The sequence below is a fragment of the Rhinopithecus bieti genome, unplaced genomic scaffold (genome assembly GCF_001698545.2).
Source record: "Rhinopithecus bieti isolate Rb0 unplaced genomic scaffold, ASM169854v2 scaffold_16834, whole genome shotgun sequence".
In the NCBI taxonomy this organism is placed as follows: Eukaryota; Metazoa; Chordata; class Mammalia; order Primates; family Cercopithecidae; genus Rhinopithecus; species Rhinopithecus bieti.
The window spans coordinates 3,139,264-3,154,698 of NW_016809297.1; the positions used below are offsets into that span (position 1 = coordinate 3,139,264).

Here is a 15,435-nt window from a genome sequence, read left to right on the forward strand (position 1 = left end):
AAAAAAAAAAAAAAAAAAAAAAAAAAAAAATGCCTACTAGGTCAACAATAAGCTTGTTGCCCCTAAGAATCATTCAGATTCTGTCACCACCATTCAATTACATTTTATGTATAAAGAAATAAGAATAATTTGAAAGTCATATACTTAAATGTTAACCTCAGAAATTATGGTTTCAATGAAGATAGGGTACACAGTTATGAAAACCATTACACCTGTGCACGTGTGTTTGTGTTCATGCACGTATACATGTAAGTGCACACGCAGAATGCTACCAGGCACTGTGCTATGTGCTTCACACATGACACGTTATTTGATTCTCTCAACCACTTTGTGGGGTAGGTCCTATAGGCATCCTCATTTTATAGGTGAGGAAACGAAGGTGTAGAAAAAATTATTTTCCCAATGTCATAGAGCCAGTAATTGACCTAGCTGGAAATTGAAGCATGTCTGTTTTGTGACAAAGCCAGGAAGTGCAGTGGAAAGACCTGTAAATGGCCTGCCCAGAAATAAGTGACGGTGATCTACTTTGTTAGTTTCCTCTCCTGTAAAAGAGGAGAATTGGACCCAAAGAGATCCGAAGGCCTATCAAATCCCATATTTTGTGATCATTATTCTTTTCAAGGGGAGCGCAATATCATGTCTTTTCTGAATCTCTCCTAGCCTTTCAGTTTATGTCCCACTGATTCATTGATTTAAAACCAGTGGAAAAGTTTCCATATGACATTTTGTTAAATTTAGGAAGTAGCTCTCCTCTCATTATTAAAGCCAAAGTTGGTGAAGATTTAAATTATTGAGCAATTTAATTTCTTTGAAAGATAAAATACTCATATAAAAAATTTAAACTGAGAATACCTTTATTTATGGGATTGTATATTCTTTAAAAGACAAAGCTATATCCTATTGAACTATGTTTCTTTTCCCAATGCTTTGCAGATAATAGATGCTTAATAAGTGTTTGTTGAATAAAATTAACATGACAAAGTAATTTTTAAGCACCAGTTTACATAAAGTGCTATGATTAAAGATGGATTTCTGGAGGCCGGGTACAGTGGCTCATATCTGTAATCCCAGCACTTTGGGAGGCCGAGGTGGGTGGATCACAAGGTCAGGAGTTCGACACCAGCCTGACCAACAAGGTGAAACCCTGTCTCCACTAAAATACAAAAATTAGCTGGGCATGGTGGCATGCGCCTGTAATCCCAGTTATTTGGGAGGCTGAGGCATGAGAATCGCTAGAACCCGGGAGGCGGAGGTTGCAGTGAGCTGAGATCCTGCCATTGCACTCCAGCCTGGGTGACAGTGCGAGACTCCATCTCAAAAAAAAAAAAAAAAAAAAACAAAAACGGGGCCGGGCGGGTGGCTCAAGCCTGTAATCCCAGCACTTTGGGAGGCCGAGAGCGGGCGGATTCACCAAGGTCCAGGAGTCGGACCAATGCTGGCTAACACGGTGAAACCCCGTCTCTAACAAAAAGTTACAAAAAACTAGCCGGGCAAGGTGGCCGGCGCCTGTAGTAGGCCAGCTACTGCGGTGAAGGCTGAGGCAGTAGAATGGGCGTGAACCCGAGGCGGAGCCTTTGCAGTGAGCTAAGAATCCGGCCACCACCACTCCAGCCCTGGGCGACAAAGTGAGACTCCGTCTCAAAAAAAAAAAAAAAAAAGATAGATTTCTATCTAATGTCAATAACTTCTGATACTTTACAATTTAAGCTCTGTCTCTCATCATTTATTTTGTTTGTTTAAGAATTACTTTATTAAGAGTGATTAAAGGTAAATGAAAGTTGTCTTGCTTGTAATCCTTGATATATGACTAACATTTTAGGAGCAAGCACACATAAATGTGTAACAATCTGTTTTTTTTTAAGGCTCTAGTCCAGTAATCACAAGACTAGGTAGGGATTTAGAAGTCAAAGGCGAGTAGAGAGCTGTGCCTTTCTTAGGGATTAAATAGGACCTTGAAAATGTCAGGAAATTAGATTCTAGATAACTTTATTGATTGAATCTGTATAGTAGAAAATTCATTTTGGAGGAATCTTAAGGACAGGCATTATTGTGCAGTTTTGTGGAGCCTGTGAGTGATAGACATGAAAGGACACTTGGAGACCCTGAGAAGTGCATCACATCTTTAAAGTACCAGTTATTTAGCAGCAGAAAAAAAGACGAAAAGAATTCAAACACCCTTATTTCCAGCTCACTTATCTTCCCAATGCCCTGTACTCACAGATTAATTCATTCACTCACTTATTCAAAAGTTATTTTACTGTGCACATACCACTTTCTAAGCAGTTTAATAGATGCTAGAGGCACATGGATGAACTAAGCAAACATAGCTTGCTTCTACTGTTGTACAGTTCGCAAACTTTTGGGTTCTCTTCAGTAAATAAGTGTCATTAAATTACAGAATTTAGTTTGGGAATACTTGTTTTGATGATGAAGGAGATGTAGATGAAAATTAATATGATTCCTGTCTATATATTTTCACAAACTGATGATTATGTTGACAAACGAGTGTTTATAGAGCAAGTTCATTTTTCTCTTACTTATTTTTTAGATTGATGAATGATAAACAGATTCCCATGAAGTTTCTGAAAATATAGTGATGGGAGCAGAGAGGCATCTTGGAGAAATGGGCACAGTGTTGTAAGGGAGTGATTTGTAAGTTTTCCCACAAAATGGAAAATCTTGAGTTATGAGTCAGGAATAAAATTCAGCCATCAATCCTTAACTGAAAATTTTCTTCCTCTGTTACCAAACCTTGTAGTTTTAAGAGAGTGTTTTGTTTTGTTTTGTTTTGTTTTGTTTTATAGTGAATCTTAGTAATGCTATAAGCTGTGGGAAAAAAAAAAAAAAAAAACTTACAAGATAGATGCTAAATACTCATTACCAATTATGTTTAACATCTTGTGGCTCTTCCATCTCTACCCAGACCAGATGTTTAGACTCCTTATTTAGAATGAAGATAGCTAATAAATTATGTCTCTCGATAATGTTTAAAGTGTTAGTGCTCTTCCTAAATATTATTTAATTTCAAAATAGGAGTAAAGGTAAAACAAAACAATAACCAAAAAATCAAAAGAAAACCCTGCCAAACTACAAATGGTAAGATCCTGCTAGTTCTAGTAAGGGATGAATGTGTGGAGCAGGGTAAGTTTAAATTTGTACCATTTGTGGAAAAAATTGGCCTTTTGTATTAAAATGTATTTCTACGTGCTAGAGACTTCTTTTGCCTACTTCCTTACACTGCAGTGTACACAGGTATAAAACAGGTACTCTTCAGACTGTTAATAATATTAATTGTGTGATATAATAATTATTTAATGGACAGACAACAAATGAAGAGAAAAAATAGCAGCTATTTGGCATCATGTTTAATTAGAATTTTGACGTTAAAAAATTCTGGATACTCTTTGCATTTAAGGTATTATATGATTTTTTTTAAAAAAATTAGCCTCTGATAAAATCTGTTAAAATTGAAATTAGACTGGCTTTGGCAAATTGATATTTATTGGATAATTGATAAATGCTTTGCTCATTAACTGGTCTTTGTTTAGCTAAAGGCAGTAATTTTCTAATATAAATACATCAGGAAAAGATATATTATTTAATCCTTTTGGGTTCTTTTCTTCCTTCTGGGTCTTTTCTTATACTTTCTTTTTTTCTGTGTTCCCCTGTGTTTAATTTAACCCTGATTACACAAGCCCTAACAACTGGGAAAAAATACGGCCAATATGAAAAGTACTCAGAGGCAGAAATAATTAAAGGTGTGCATTACAAATGAAATCAAAAGGAATTAAGTTTATTTTTAGCTCAGACAACTGGAGGCTGAAAGTGGATTAAAAGTACTATTCAATTAAGCGAGGTGTGTGTGTGTGTGTGTATTTAGAAGGGGTTGTTCATGATTACTCAATCTACAGAACAAGAAAGTGAAGACAGATTATTACTAGAGCAAATGTTACTAGTAATTAAGAAGTATTCTATTCTTTGGGGGATTTGAGAACGTCTTCCATTTCTTAGTTCTGCTGAATGTCAATTTTTTTATGAGAATATGTTGGAGATTAATGAGAGCAGCCAATAAGGAGAGCAAATGAAAGTTAATAGAAGACAGAAACAAGTTGGTTTTACCAGAGTCTGTAGCTGAAGAAGAGATGTTAATGCACTGAAATAATTGAGAATATTATATAGGTAAGTTAAGAGCAACTAAGGGACTTCTATGTCGAGATACCCTGTGTTTAAGTTGGTAAGCATATTGCTTAATAACTATCTGGTTTGTACACAGTCCACAAAAATCTTGATTATTGACTGACTTACGTTTTTCTTACCCTAATACACTATTTTACACACATGGTTAAAAATTGTTAATTTTATCTGTGCCCTGATTGGTTACACATACACAGAGTTTCCCTCAATATTTAACTGCCTTTCTACTTCATCCATCCTCCAGTCACCTGCTCCGAGGTTACCAAGCTAGAATGCAGCAAGAGCGTCTGCAGCTGCTACAATTGGTAGAAGTGGGTTAGGCAGATGGTTGCGGAACAATGACCCATCAAGGACTATAGTTGTAGAAGGGGAGGGGAGACAGGTATCATATTTCCTGCCTGAGATGTATACTGAGTGGTAGTAATTGCAGTGAATCCAGCTCACTGTCTCAACAGCCACTCACCTGCACCGTCTCCTCCCCTGTCTTATAACTGGACCAGCAGTTAAACAGCTGTATAGCCTTGTCTCCCCGTCTCATTTTCCCCTGAGCTCCATCAGCAAGAGTAGCAACAGCAGCTGGAGAAGCGGCAGCCAGAGATAGGCAGGGCTGGTTCTCGCAGCCGCGCAAATCGCCTCCTCTTCAACACACACACACACACACACACACACACACACACTGCACAGACTTCCAATATCAACGCGTCTTGACATAAATCAAGGACTAAGAGAGACTAAAGAAGAGCGTTAGTCATGGACAACAGGTATTTCATCTCTGACAAATTGTTTCCTTCAGCTGCTTACTGATTTGGATGATAAAATAATCATTTGTGATAGCTAGCTTGAGTGGGAGACTGGAGGACTGGGGGGTGGCCGCGATAGAGGAGCGGGGATGAAGTGGGAGGAGTGAGAGGTGGGGAAGGGGGAAGCCAAAGATGACTTTCAGGCTCCGAAAACCTACGTCTTTCAGCCTCCGCTGTTTTTGAGTTGCAAATGATCAGAGAAGGGTGAACTGCAGGCAGCCTGTGTTGCTGCCTGGAAGTAGATTTCCATCTTTCAGACACTAGTTCCAATGGGTCGGGTGTTCTGGAAGGGGGTGGCAGTGGAGAGGAGGATGCTGTGAGCAGAGTTCTTGAAGCTCCACTCCTCTGGGGAAGCCGAGCTGTGTGGGAGCCTTCTTACTGTGCGGGAAGCGTGTGAATTGGAAAGGATCCTGAGAGCTGGCTAGTCCCAGTTCCTCTCCGGAAAAGCAGTGGCTCTCGCTTCAGAGATGCGCCCAGCTTTCGCCTGCATCACACTGCAGTAAGTTAAACTGGACATGGTTGGCAAATTGAGTGGCTTCTGGGTATGTGGTGCGGGGGAAGGGAAGCTGAGAAGAAATGGGGAGGAAAGTTAGAGAAGCATAGCTTTGAATTCTCCGTGAAATGTTAAATCGGTTCGTCTCCCTGACTCCTGTCCTAGTTATGCTATAGTAGGGGTGCTCTGTGATTTGCAGGCGGATGCCGCTTGTGTATTAGCTATGCAGAAAGTGCCCTGTCCATTGTGATTTTAGGCAACACAGCTGGTAAATGTTTTCTAAATTTAATTCCAAGAGTGGTCTCCTCAAAGTTACCAATGAGATAGCAGCTTGTCTTTTCAAAAGGTAATTCATAAAGAGGTCAGCTTAGACTTTCAAATGCCCTAGTTAATTGTTACAAGTTCCAGTCCAGATTTATTCCTAATCTGTGAACTAAACAAGCAAGCAAGCAAACAAAAGTCTTTGATTCACCTTATTACATTAAAATAAAATGTGAAGTAGGTCTCTAGATAACTGCTAGGCAACAGCCTAGGCCACACTGATGATATGATAAACATTCAAATACTATTTGGTGAGTGTCACATGGAGGGTTCCCTCAATTTCTTCCTGCTGTAATAATCTCCTCCACTTGCTGAACAGTTTCTTTCTTGTGATTTCAAAGTGGAGGTTTTTACATAGATGGCTCTATACTTAGAAACCAAGCAGTATTGTGTTCACTGGCAGAAAATGAAGGCTTAAAACTTTTAAAAAACAACTTCAACTGGTTGCTCAAATTGCAGATAACCAACTCTTTTAAAAACAGGTCAGCAAGGACCAGTCCATTGTAAGGCAAATGACTGAATAAACATGAATGCAAGCAGAATACTGAAGGTCTTTTCTAGAAAAGAGATCAGAAATAATTAATCTAAAAATGTTGGGGTACCTAACCAGGTCCTCACTCATTCACCAGATTTTTATAGTGGTTGTGGGTAGTGGGGAATCCCACAAGCAGAAAGGAGATATTACACAAAATGTTAGACTTAGTTAGAGGATCATTGGAGAAAACACTGTATTAGTACATTTTCTCCAATAAAATTATTGACAAAACAGAAATTACCTAAAAGAGAATGTAGGATTTTAATCTGGATACGTCCATAGGCTAGCATAAATTCCACAGGATAAGAAGGCTTCAAATTTTATGAAATAACAATTGTGAAAAGCAAAGTAATTTTAAAATAATCTGTCCTTAGAAATAGGTAACTAAGGACTACTCTTATCCTATAATTTCAGTTTTAAATTGTGCTACTCTTTCTCTAATCCACCAAATTTCATGCTTTTACCAAAAATAAAACATGTCAAGAATGTCATTGGAATTGTGTTGGCTAATTTTCTACTCATCATGAGGATCTCTAGGTATAAAGGCTTACTTAATATTTTTTGGCATTGTTAGAATACCCAATTTGTTATTCGTGATCCATTCCACACATATACATAGTATCCCTGGGCATAAAGTCTACATGTGACTTTGTGAATCACTGAGTAAAATATAATTCAGGGAATATATTTGCTACAATAGTGCATACATGAGGGTGATTAAATTTTTTTGACACCAATGAGAAAGAAAACAAAAAAGTCTATATGAAGAATAGAAGAATATGGTTGGAAGAAATTTGCAAGCAGTTCCCTAATACTCTAGAGTCAACTATTATTAACTGAAACCTGTATATAGCTAAAGAGAAGGAAAATTAGGTTAAAAGCACTGATGAAAATTTGACAAAATTTTTTAAAATATAGAAACTTATGTAGTTGGAGTTGAGTGGTGGCAATGCCTTTGCTTCATACTTTCTTGTCCTACTGGTAAGCAAAGCTCATGTTTTGACTGAGAAGAAGATTATCAAAATCGTTTGTATAATAAAACAATTATTTAAATTGTTTTAACAATTTAAGTTAAAACCATTGGTAAGTTTTTCTGGGATAGTATCTGAACTAGTATCCTATGACTGATGCTTTTTCTTGCACACTATTGAAAGAAGGGAGAGTTGTAGCCAGACAGGCCAGATGAAGATAGCTGCTGATCACGAAATCTAATTCTGCCTACTAATAATGACTGTGATGTGATGGATAGGCTTGAAATGACATTTTAAGATGATCCTCTCCTGGATGCCGCTTCTAGCTGCCTTCAGGAACAGAGCTGTATTTATATATGCACAATACTGTTGCAGTATCCTCTAAAGAGTAATACCTCTAGCTGAGAAGCACTTGCCCAGAGCAAACTCCAGGAAAAATTGTGAAGAAGCCTGTTCCTGTTGCCCCTCTCCCAGCAATAGCATTTTCTTTCTCTTGTAAAACACCAATGCAAATTCTGACCAAGTGACTCACGTATGGTATGTCCCAATACCACAGTCAATATCTTGGGTATTTACTATGAAGTAGGTTCAACTACTTGATAGCCCTGGATTATTTCCTCATATGCTTTGTTCATCACACAATGAATGAGTAGTGGGTGGTTATTTTGAGTGTGGCAGTTGCACATACTGGGTCAAGAGCTTTACATATGCCTTCTCATTTATGGTATAACACCTACAGGAGGAAGATGGCATTTTCTCCCCCTTAGAAAAAACTCAAACTCAGAGGGAATAAACAAATTTCTGAAAGCAACATATTTAGTGAATGCTGGGTTAGAATTAACCACTCAGTGTGTCTAACTCTAATTCTTAATTGCTTTGCTACTTAAAAAAAAATTAAAATGGTACTCCACTATGGATCGGGGTGGGGTTGAGCATATTATTTTGCGGATGCTGTGGGTGGGTAGTGTTTGAGTGGTCTTCCTTCTCTGATGATACCCAACCTTGGATTCACCTAAATTGAAATCCACCTGATTGACCCCAGATCCAAACTTGGCACACTCACCATTCCAATTTCAGGCTCTGCTTTGGCTACACAAACTCTGAAAATGAACATGGGGACATTGCCAGGAAGGAAGATAATGCAGTTAATATGGGAGGAGAAAAGTTGGAAGACCTAAACACAGATGGGTATAAAAAGAAAATAAGGGAATCATATAGTGAAAGGCTGGCCCAAAATATGTCCACATTCTTTGTCCTGAGGGACACTAAATAACAAACTCTTTGGACTGTGTGTGGGGTAGAGATCTTTAGTCACAGATAAAGTGTAGGCTCAAAACATCTCTTTAAATAGTTGTAAGGTCTTATTACAAAAATTAGATTATGCTTGTCATCAGATAATCTCCTTTACATACTCCTTTTAAAAGTGGAAAAACAATGATTCAAAGAAAAGTGGGGGAGAAAGGCCAGATGCTGACTGAAGAGGTAAAAGAGTAATTGGAAATATCACTGGTTCTTGCATAATCACTTTCTGAAAACGTGCCAGGAAGCAAAAGGCCATCTTTAACTGGTGAGGATAAAAACAAAATGGTTCATTTAGGTAAAATGTGAAGTGTTACAGAGACTAACATGATTACTGTCACTTGTCTTCTTATCACAGAAGACAAACACTAACAAAGAATAAAGTGAAAATGTTATGGGCGTAGAGCCAAACAATATTTTAAGATTGGTCTTTCTCAGCATACTAAATTTAAACAGCCAAAATTCTTTTTTAAGGATTTTCTGAGTCAACAATTTGAAATGAAGGATTTGCCTTTTAACAGGGAATTTGTATTGCATTGTGAATTTGAAACACAATGTCCTCAACTCAGTTATTTTTGATTGGCAATATGCCGATCACTATAGATGCAAGGAGCACAAAAACTGTTACCTTCAAAATCAGAGAAGAAATGGACACGCTTCATAAATGAACTTGATGCTCCTGAGTTATTGTCAGATGTGTACGTGGTGACAGAGCTTTGCATATACATTCACATTGTTGGCCCTGATTCATTCTCTTTTCATTTGTGACACTTCAGGTTAGGGTTGGGAACAGAGTTAGTTTTCAGGGTTGATTTTTGAATGTGGTGCTAAAATCAGCTCTCTTGCCCATTGGCTCTCTTCTTCTTCTAGTTTAAAAATAATGATAGTAACTTTCACTGAGCGCTTACTACATGGCATTTGCCTTTATAAATATCTTGCATATTTAATCTTGATCATACCCTTTTGGGATAATTTTATTATTATCCTCATTCCCATTTTATAAAAGAGCAAACTGAAGGACAACAGGGTTAAGTGACTTATCACAGTTACAAACTGGTAGGAATAGAGCCGGGGTTTGAACCCAGGCAGTCTAGCTCTGGGGACCACTCTTCTAACCAAAAGGCTCTAAATCCACTATTATTATATTATATTGGTATTATATTAAATACCACTGGCTTATTATAACCCTCCACAGTTCACACAATGTTGCACCTTCTTTGTCTCTGCTTATATTTGCCTCTCTGTAATTTACTTTTGGACACCCAAACCCTTCTGCCCTCTCTCCACGCTAATGTGTTTCATTTGATAAATTAAAGGACAAATTAAAGTCTTTGTCCTTTAATCTCCTACTCTAGTATCGTGACACTTTGAGGTATCTAGTTGGTTTCTGCCACGGGCCCAACAGTTTTTCTATGTGGTTCCACTGAAACTTGTGCTTGCCTTTATTATTGCATATGCCACGGAGAATTGAAATAATCTGTTTTCTGCATTGAGGAAGGGGTTCAAACTTCTTTATCTTTGAAAGTTTAGTGCTTAACACAGTGTCTAATATTGGATCTTAATAAACACTTCCTTTAATAAACTGTATTATTATAGGCTCTAATTCTATCCACTGAAGGAATAGGTAGTCCCACTTCTACAATATTTAGCCTTTGCACCCTGCCCACCAAAGACAAGAGAATTAGCTTTCAAATAAAAACTATGATGTCTGAAAGCAAGTGTGTATTTTAATAAGTAGAAGTCATGATTAGCATAAAATTACTCAGAACACATTTATTACCTTCTATGGTATTACATATTTAGAATACATGGGGCAATATTTTGGAATATGACAGATAAAATATTTATTTCCAGATCACAAAATCAAAATTTTTACTGATACCTATTTTCTGGTTTTAGGTTATTAACGTATCTTCAGAGGGGGGAAAACCCAAATAGTAAAATAAGTGGCTCATCAAAGATGTTTTGCTCTTGTGGGACAATAATGTGAAGTTGTGAAAAGGTGATTTTTAATTGTTTCTTAAACTCTTATTTCCCTTGAGGAAAAACACACTGATTTTAATTCAGTCATAGCTCATAAATTGTGAATCATATCTGCAAGCAGACATTCAAGACTTCACTACCACTAGAGAAAAGTGATCGTTGATGGTGGGAAAATCAATCCAGAAACCCTGTCCTACAAATTATCAGGTTATGTGATCATTCAAATTCTATTTTTAAGTGTTTTTATACATTTATTTCATTTACTATTCTAATATTGTATCTATGTGAACTGTATAACACATAGGGCTTTCCAAATACATTTCTTTTCTTAAAGTACCATCTTAGGTCAAACTATTCTATTTTAGTCTTCTTTCTAATCCACATGAATCAGTTATTGAATAATCAGGGGAAGGGCAGATGGGATGAGAAGTGCGTAGCTATTTAAAATGTCTTTAGAGTCCATCAATAGAGTAATCTCAGAATGAGTTTCCCCCAGTGAGGCAGCTGGGCTGTGCTTTATAATACACATTTTTTTTTTAGAATCCCAAGTTGTGTATTGTGTTTTGATTGTTCATAATGAGATGGAATTGTGAATAAGGATATGGAGAGGTCAACTCCATATATAATTTCTCAATATGAAAAGAAGCTTTGTTGAGTTTCATCATTTTCCTAGGTTTGACGATATAGGACTTGAAACTTAGTTTCTGCATTCAAACTGTCTGGATGTAAAATCCTTACTTTTTGGATGAATTTAAGGAAGTAACTTAATTTCTATGCTTTAGACTCCTCCTTGTAAAACAGTGATAATGAAAATGCAATCCATTTCATAGAATTAAATGATTTAATCATGGATGTAAGGGGCTTAAACAGAATACACATAATAAACACTAAAAAGTATTAGCTATTATTTCCAACTTACTTGGAATATTGTCTCAGAGAAAAAGTATCAGTAGTAAAGAAAATGTTCTAAATAAAATCTGAATCTAAAAATGTTTCTTAGTTTTATATTAATAAAATATTCAGGCTACAAAATTTATTAAATATTATTATAAACACTTTGTAAGATTTCATTACTTACCATTGTGCCCCAAATATTCTTATTAAACTATAAAAAGTGGTAACTATTAACCTACATAAGTTAACCAACACACGTAAACTACCCAGAATAATGGCTGGCATGCAGTTAGTCCTCAGAAATTTTAACTCCCTTTCTCTTACCTAAAATGATGATGAAAGGTCTTTCATTCTTTCTCCTCTGATCTTCTTAAAACATAGTCATAGCTATCATCATTTAATATACAAAAGTATATTCTGTTTTGCTCTATATTGACTACTCTGCTATTTGTACCTAAGCATGTTGGGGAAACATGACCTCTGATGTGAGGAAACCTATTAGTTTCTAGATCAAACTCCATTTGGATTATATGAACTGGAAAGGAGGAAGAAACAGAGGTGCTATAGAAAAACATGACAAGATCCTTGACCTGAAAACAAAACTTCAGGCAGAAAAATGAGTTGGTAGTTTATTCAGTAACTTGTTTTGCTGAGACAGAAAATATAAGGAGGTGTTTCTTGTTTGGCTCTTAACCAAGGAATCTGTTTGTTGGTTCCTTAATGAAAAGAAATAAGGGCTGGGGAATTCTCATTTGTCTTGCCTTTCCTAGTATGTATGATGGAGATTGTCAGTAATATTCAGCTAGTTCTGGGAAGTCTAAGATTCATATAGAGATATGAAAACTATCCCGTAGGAGACAGAAGTACTTACTTATACCACAGCCCTGTATCCTATTCATCCTTCAGTCATTGATGGGCTACTCTGTCAAGCATTCTGCCAGGATTGGTGAAAGAAGAGGAATGGGTGGAAAAGTTCCTACAGTACTAAAGAGTTACACTTTGGTGGAAGACAGATGTGAACAGACCTAAACAAGGAAACAAGTGCATAATTTGTTGTGGTGATAGTGCTGTGAAAGGAACAAAGAGCGGTTGAGATGAGCAAAAGATCCTATTTACACAATAGGAATAATATAATTAATAGGAGAACAAGCTGGTTTCAGGAGGCATAAAGACCACTCCTGCCCCACCCGCAAACCCCCATTATGCTTTGTTTTCATTGTAGACCTCATCTGTCTTGTGGACAGTGAGTATAAGAGGTGACAGTGAGTAGAAGAGGCTTAAACACCTGAAGTAATTTTTAAGACCAAAACAGATCAACTCATAGTGAATCAGAATTTTAGAATTATTAAACAAAACATTTTCATTCTGTCAAAAACATAACTCCCACATTGCTTTTACTGTTACCTGTGTATTATAGGATTATTCAGCTTTGGACAGCTTTTAAAGATTAGAAAAATGCAAGTATTTAATGTTGCTTAGTAACTTCTCTTGCCTGTCATTTTGGGCTGCACATAAACAACTTGTAACTTCCCCACACTTGTCCCAAATAGAAAAAGAGCACAACAAGCTGATGAGTCATTTTGCTATCATGTTGTTCTTAATGAGAATTCTGATTACTAGGAGGGGTGCTCTATTGTTATATGATGTTGTTTGTCATTATATATATTAAAAGTTTCTGTTTGGCGAATAGAGATTTCTTCTTTGTTACACATTAAAGATAACATAGCATAAAAGCCATTTAGGGGAAGACTGTCGTTTTACGTTCTGATTTTGAATGTACTCTATCCAAACTACTAGACAACATGTTCTGAAAGTAAAGTGATAAGGTTTTTGAGCTTGAAGTGGAAATTTTGTTTTAAAGCTATTAATGCTTTTTTTTGTTCAAGCTACCTGCATAACTGCATGGTGGTACATTTGGTGCTTAGGCAACTATATTAGCAAAAAGATAATATCAAAAGTGAAAGAGCACTTTCAGTAAACAAAACAAAACAATGACTTGAATGTGGCTATTATTATATTGCTATTCTTTATGGCTAGGCAATGTCCTGAATTAGTGACTTTGTAGAAAACAAAACACAAAAAGAATATGTTAGATTTGATGTATTTGTCAGTACATAGCAGTGCCATGTTGATAAAAATTTTTTCTCCACTAAGAACTTTCAAAGTTATATTAAAGAAATTAGAGCCTGTATCTTATCATCATGGAGCATCTGGATCAAAGAGAAGGAGCCATCCTCTCTGGTTCTTTAATATGTGTTTTGCTGATCCTCATGAGTTAAAATTCAAACTATGTTAAGAGATAAAGAAAGACTGTTTGAGGAATGCTAATACATATGTTAAAAGAGGAAAAGAGAAAGACATCTTCCTTATTTAAATATTAAATAAAGTTGAACAGTTTTTTATTTTAAGAACTTCTTACAGTCCTTCACATGTGAATCAGCATCTCTAAAACAGAATTTAGTACAAACTTCCCTGGCCTTATTTAACCACAGAATCCATCCTTCTGGGAGCATCTATTAATATATATTTGAAAACCCTGGAGCACATTTTAGGAAGTACTGGTCTATTGGCATTTAAATGTTCACTTAAAATTTTTGAGCACCTACCAGACATCAGAGTAGTAGATTCTGGAAGAAAATTATGAATAGAACCTGATTTTGACATTATGGAGATCCTATACTGGGAGTTGGAGGAAGACACATGTATAAATTATAATACCATGGGCTATGTGCAGTTGTAGAAGTAGGCGCGTGTTGCTATAGGAGATGGGGAGAACAAGAGACTCAGGAATTAATCACAGATAATTTAGAATTTGAGTTAGATCTTGAAGGAAGAATAGAAATTTACTCAAGAAGGGAAAGTAAAAGCAATTCCTAATATATATCTAGCAATCATTATTCTTTTATCCTCTTATAAAAACTGGTATTTCTTTCATTTATTCAGGCATAATTCTAGATTAAACATTTGGCTATGCGATTAAAGAGATAATGGCAACGAACTAGGAAAGAGATATAAAAATTTGGTGGTATAGATGGGGAATGAAGTCTTGGCATCGCTACAAATCTCTGGGAAGAGAACGTAGAATGAAAAAGGAGGTAATTTTAGGAACAAATCTTGATATATCCTAATACTTTTAAAGTGCATTGGAATAGATGAGTTTGCAAAGAATGAAAATGAATTGTCCTGGAGGAGGAAAACAACAACAGAAACCTGGCACATTCTAAAGACCAGGAGAAAAACGTCTTATAAGAATAACAAAGTAATCATCACTGTTGGATGTTGCTGAGAGGTTAATTGAGATGAGAACTAAAACATATGCATTGGATTTGAACACTGGAAGATCACTGGTGATTATAGCTAAACATGTATTGCTGGAGTGATGAGGAGTGAAACCCAGACAAAAACTTGTTGAGTGAGTAGGAGTTCAGGAAATGGAGGCAGAGTGACTCATTCAAAGAGTTAATCTATGAAGGTTTAGAGAAAGGTAGAGCTGTTTCTCGAGAATAATAGAAGTTTGAAAGAGCTTTTACTTTTCTGAATTGGGAACTTTTGATTATGTTTAAACATCTATGAAAAGTAGGGTGTGAATAGAAATACGGGGGGAGCAACATACACTAGGGCCTGTAAGGTGTGGGGTAGGGGGAGGGAGAGCATCAGGAGGAATAGCTAATGTATGCTGGGCTGAATACCTAGGTAATTGGATGATCTGTGCAACAAACTACCATGGCACACATTTACCTATGTGGCAAATCTCCACATCCTGCACATGTACCCTGAACATATATATGTATGTGTATATGTATATATACATATATTTATGTATATGTATATATACATATATACACATAGATGCATATGCATATACACATCTATGTGTATATACACACACACATGTATATACACATATATATGTGTATATACACATACACATATATATAGGGTGTT

At 36.4% G+C, this 15,435-nt stretch overlaps 1 protein-coding gene across 3 annotated transcripts in view; it reads left to right on the top strand.

The window, feature by feature from the left end:
- Positions 1-4,832: 4,832 nt before the first annotated feature.
- The window catches only part of DGKB (diacylglycerol kinase beta), a 780,654-nt gene continuing 770,051 nt past the window's right edge, over positions 4,833-15,435 (top strand). Inside the window, exon 1 of one of the 3 annotated variants that reach the window (XM_017889062.1) lies at positions 4,833-4,955. The gene's annotated coding sequence lies outside the window, so the exon portion shown is untranslated. Of the gene's footprint in view, positions 4,956-5,180; positions 5,494-15,435 lie in introns of those variants that run through there. The other 2 variants (XM_017889064.1, XM_017889063.1) reach the window with 2 other exon arrangements.